Raw genomic sequence first — 6,000 nt, 5'->3', positions numbered from 1 at the left:
TGACAAGAATTTTCAATTCTATTAAGGACAAGGAGGCGAGGATTATGCTTAGTCTCATTTCTTTACTGACACATAGCAGCCAATCACATTACAGTAAAGAAAAAACAGAAATACGTCACCCATGAACCCAGGGCAACCATAGAGTACACCCATAGTATATAAACAGTCTCAGAGGTAACCACTTCCTCTTTCTTTGTCCAAATCCAGTAGGAAGAACCAATTAACATCAGAAAACCAAGGAGAACATCATCCGAAAGGACCAAAATCCGAACGAGGAGGCGGAGGAACTTCCAAAAGCCACAGGAACAGAAGCAGGCCAACGAGGAGTAGAAACTCGCAGCAGAACTTCCACAAGGGCGGAGCCGGAGGAACCTCACTTGGGATCAGAGCCTGAAAAGAGACACAAAGCCGTAATACACATCCTGTGTAATCATGAGCAAACAAAGGGTGGGTAGAGAAAAAACCAAAGCATTCATTACATTTCATTAGGAAAGATCTATGAAGCATTGCATAGTAACAATATAATAGATACATGCATATACAACGGGTGGGATAATCCTCGCCTCCTTGTCCTTAATAGAATTGAAAATTCTTGTCACGAATGTTAGCAAATTTTGAATTCTATTTCAGGACAGGAGGCTCCGATTATGCTTGTTCAAAGCTCATCCACCACAACAGAAGCAACAGTAGGAACAGGCTTGAAATAAAATGTCTTAAACACCGAATCTGAGGACCAGTCAGCAGCTTTCATAATGTCACATAAAGAGACCCCCAATGAAAAAGCCTTAGAGGCCATGGCTCCCCGAGCCGAGTGAGCACCAAAAACAGAAACATCAATGCCCGCTTCCTCCATAAGCCATCTTACCCAACGGGCCAAAGTGGCTGGAGCAACGGGGCGAAAGGGTTTTTGCAAAGCAATCAACAATTGACCCTGCATATCAGATCGATGAAGAGAAGTACTCACCTCATACTCCTTAAGGCATTGAACCACACAAAGGTTAGGTCGAGCCGGAAAAGAAGGATACGAAATGATCTCCGTGTTAGTTTTAGTGCGCCGGGAAAGGCGAAAGGAAACACCCTCAGGCGTGAAACTACGACCCGCTAGATCTAGAGCGCGGACGTCAGAAATGCGTTTGCAGGAAAGCAAACACAGTAACATAGTAAGCTTGGCTGAAAGTTGCTTACGAGTCAATAAGGAATTAACCGGCCAAGCCTTCAGAAAACGTAGTACCGCAGAAACGTCCCATAGGGAAACATATCTAGGCTTAGGAGGAGTAGCCATACGAATACCTTTCAGAAGTTTGGCTACGAGAGGATGTTCCCCAACTGGCTTGCCATCGACAGGAAGATGACCCGCCGAAATGGCGGAACGGAAATTGTTGACTGTGCAATAAGCCAAACCCGAAGAGGAGGACAGAGAGGACAAAAAATTGCATATCAAAGAGATATCAGCCGATGTGGGATCAACTTGCCGTTGAGTACACCAATCACTCCAACTTTTCCAGGAACTTCTGTAACGCTTGTGAGTGTTAGGGGCCCAGGCGTTGCTGAGGAATCTGGCAGCGTCCTCAGAAAGGCCTGGCACCGTCCAACGTTCCCCGAAATTCGCCACGCCAGGAGAAGGAGGGAACCGGACTGAACCAGGGGATGCGGATTCTGCAATGGATCTAGAAGGAGATTCGCCCTCTGAGGAAGAAGAAAGGGCAGGTCGCATGCCATCTCCAGAAGAACAGGGAACCATGGCTGAGCCCTCCAGAGAGGGGCAATCAGAATCAATTCCGCCTGAAAGCGCGTCACATAGGCCAGAACCCTCGGGAGCATCATGAATGGGGGAAACGCATAACAGAGGGACGTCGGCCATGTCTGGAGGAAAGCATCGGTGGCCAGAGCTTCCGGATCCGGTCGCCAGCTGAAGAACTGGGGAAGTTGGGTGTTGAGCCGGGACGCAAAGAGGTCGATCAGACACGGCCCCCAGCTGCGAAGCAGTTGGCGAAACACCCTGGGGTGGAGTCTCCAGTCGCTGAAGTCCCTCAGATGTCTGGAGTTCCAGTCCGCTACCAGATTGCGAGACCCGGGAAGGTACTCTGCAATAACAGTGATCTTGTGCTGGAGGCAATAATGCCAGAACTCCTTGGCAATCTCTGCCAACAATCGCGACCGAGTTCCCCCCAGCTTGTTGATGTAACGCACTGCGGAGACATTGTCCATCCGGAGAAGGATGCAGCAGTGGGACTGAAGAGGCGACAGGCATTTGATCGCAAAGGACCCCGCCAGCAACTCCAAACAGTTGATGTGGAGTGAAAGTTCCCGCGGAGACCAACGTCCCCCCGTCGAGACCGGACCGCAACGGGCTCCCCAGCCCCAACGACTGGCATCCGATTCGATCACAATCTCCGGAGAGGAGCCGAAGAGGGCCCTGCCGTTCCAGGCCTCCATGTGATCCAACCACCATTGCATCTCCAATCTGGCCTCCTCCGAGAGAGGAATCAAATCGGAATACCGGAGGCCACGCTGAAGATGCTGAATCTTCAGACGTTGAAGGGCCCGATAATGTAGCGGGGCTGGAAATATTGCTTGCAGGGAAGACGCCAAAAGCCCGACTACTCGTGCTAACAACCTCAATGACACAGTCGGACTCGAGATAATGGAATTCAATTCCTTCTTGATATAGCGAATCTTCTGCTGGGGCAGCAGCAGCTGACAAGTGATGGAGTTGACTCTGAACCCCAAGAAATCGATGACCTGAGAAGGATGAAGAACAGATTTGGGAACATTCACCAGAAACCCGAGGGACTGGAGAAGGTCTATGGTCCAGTCCAGATGAGTCATTAGTCTGACCGGACAATCCGCCAGAAGGAGGATGTCGTCCAAATAAATGATCAAACGAACCCCACGACTGCGGAGCGATTCCACTACAGGACGCAACAGTTTCGTGAAGCACCACGGCGCCGACGAAAGGCCGAAGGGAAGGACTTGATACTGATACCAAGTCCCCTGCCACTGAAACTGCAGAAAACGGCGATGGGGACGGAAGATCGGGACCGAAAGGTAAGCATCTTTGAGGTCCAGACGAACCATCCAATCCCGTTCCCGCAAGAGGTCTCGCAACAGATGGATACCCTCCATCTTGAAGTGTCTGTAAACTACCCCCGCATTGAAGTCCTTCAGATTGAGGACCAACCGTGAACCTCCTCCCTTCTTGTCCACCAGAAAAATCGAACTGGCAAATCCCTGCGGATGGCGGACTGTCGGCACAATGGCCCCCTTCAATACCAGAGACTTGAGTTCCTCTGTGATGAACTCCTGACTTTCCTTTGAGAAGTGAAGAGGGAAGGGAGGACGAGATTGGTGAATGGGATGATAGAATTCGATTTTGAATCCCTGAACCGTTTCCAGCACCCAAGCATCGCCTGAGATTGCGCGCCAATTGGCTAGAAAATGGCGAATCCTGCCCCCCAGAACAACACTGCATGCAGGAAGAAGTCTCACCTGAAGCGGCGGAATCTTGACGTCCGCCGGAGTAGCCACCTGAACCTCCTTTCTTGAACTGCCCACGTCCTTTCCTGGAAGGGTAGAAGTTAGACCGCTGGGCATAACTGGAATCCTGCTGGCCTCCCTTATGGGACTGGTACCCACGTTGATTGGGTTGGTATTGACCACGGCCGGACGAGCGTCCCCAGTTTCGTCCGGCCTTGCTAAAAACCGGACGCATGGCCCGTTTTAAGGTGGCCTGTGCCTTATCAATACTACTAAAAGTGCTGACAAAATGGGTGAGCTCCTTCAAAAAGGATTGACCAAAAAGAAGACCCTGAGCAGCAGCCCCTGCCTCCGAGGAAGAAAGTTCTGACAATTTCGGGTCCAGTTTCAGAAGAATAGAACGCCGACGTTCACTTGAGAGGGCACAGTTGGCGTTCCCTAAAAAGCAGACGGCTCGCTGTGCCCACTGAATGAGCTCGTCAGGATCGACAGTGGAAGACGCTTCCTTGGCACGGAAGCCCAGATCCAACATTTTTGTGATAGGACCTAGGAGGTCCAAAACTTTATCCTGACAAGCCCGCCAGGAACGGTCCAGACCTTTTTTGGGGTCCTTTGAAAATTTCGTCATGTACGTTAGAATGGTAGGGTCGACCTCCGGCGTGTCCGCCAGGTTATCCGCCAAATCTGGCCGCGGACACTCTGAGCGAAGACGCGCCCGCACATCTTTATCAAAAGGATGCCTGATATACTGCTGAACATATTCAGCCACAGCCGGGGAGGGAAGCCAGGCGGAAGAATTCGGGTGCACAATATCCTCAGGCTCAAAAGTTAAAACAGGAGGCCGAGAGGAGGCGTCCACAAAATGTTCTTTACATTTACGTTTTTTGGGTGGAGGAGGCAAAACCTCCGACGAGGAGGAGGAAGCATCATGGTCGTCGCTCTCTACCAGTACAGGGACAGCCTTGGATTTAGAGGACAATGACCGAGCCAACCTCCGAAAGTCCGAAGAATGGGGATTACCAGGAGATGAGGACTTCTTGGAAGGAAGCCAACCTTGTTGTTACGCATATTGCGTCAAATGGCGCTTCAGGGGTGTAATGGCGCGAGCCATTGCCCTATTCATAGAGAGTTGTACCCCTTTGTCCAGTGCCTCAACCAGGTCCTGCTCAAAAAAGTCAGACCCCTCCTCCTCAAAGTCACCTTCCTCCTCGAAATGATAGGAGCCACTCATGATACACTGGAAGTGTGTTAAATCAGCCCACCAGGTGACAAGGAATCTGGTATGTCAGTAACACAGTCTGAGGGAGTGAAAAACCTCACAGTCAGCAAGTTAAAGCAGTAAAAACTGCGTAGAACACAAGAAATAGAGCGTGGAGGGAGGCTTGCCGACCAAAATATAACCACTCTAGGCAAAGCCTATGCGAATTTACAACCGGGACCTTTTTCCAAGCTCCGGCGTCTAAACGGGACTAGCTGACAGGCAGTGGGCGTGTACGTCAACAGACGCGTTCAAGAGCCGGCGCTGTGTTGACAGAAAACACAGCTGCACGAGGAAAAGCCCTTAAGGACAAAGGTCGCGCATGCGCAGACACTCGGCTCGCCCGACAGCCAAGGAGCCTGCTCGCGCTGAACGTGCGCGAGGCAGGACAGTCCCCAACTCCCTCCACCAAAAACGGGACAAACGGCAGCAAGTGCCCGACCCCGGGAGGTGACACACGCTCCCACCGACGCGCCGGCCGAGGAAAATTTAAACGACCAAGACGGCAGCAAGAGCGCGAAATAAGCGCCAAAGCAGCTAGCACACAGCGCGCACAAAGCGGTATGAATTTAAACATAGAATACAAGTTAAAGAGCAATAGAATAACAAGTTTGCACTTAACTGGCTGCGGAGCAGCAAAGAAAGAGGAAGTGGTTACCTCTGAGACTGTTTATATACTATGGGTGTACTCTATGGTTGCCCTGGGTTCATGGGTGACGTATTTCTGTTTTTTCTTTACTGTAATGTGATTGGCTGCTATGTGTCAGTAAAGAAATGAGACTAAGCATAATCGGAGCCTCCTGTCCTGAAATAGAAATGTAGATGATGTGATTCTATATTTAAAGGATCCCAGGGAGGGACAGGTGGTGACGGCCCAGTTGCTATCGTCATTTGAGAATTTGTCCGGACTTCAAATTACTGCAGATAAATTGTGTGCGCATTCTTTGCTGACACAGATGTAGAACCCATACTCTGGTTCAGGGACAGACAAATACAAATGGCACCACGCACCTTTCTTTACCTCGTGATTCAGGTATATCACGAGACACAAGACCTTTTGGAGGGTAACTGAATATGAACGATCAATACACTTAAACCCCTGGGGGCCTTTTGGGTCACGTTACTTCTGTCAGTGGTGGGCCACCTGACCCTAGCAAAAATGGTGATGTTACCACGCTTATTGTATCACTTCATGAATTTGCCAATCATAATGCCAGCATGGGTGTTCAAACTGCTGGCTACTATACTAATTGATCTCACATGGG

This window comes from Lissotriton vulgaris, chromosome 5 (genome assembly GCF_964263255.1).
Source record: "Lissotriton vulgaris chromosome 5, aLisVul1.2, whole genome shotgun sequence".
NCBI lineage: Eukaryota > Metazoa > Chordata > Amphibia > Caudata > Salamandridae > Lissotriton > Lissotriton vulgaris.
This window is presented reverse-complemented; position numbering follows the sequence as displayed.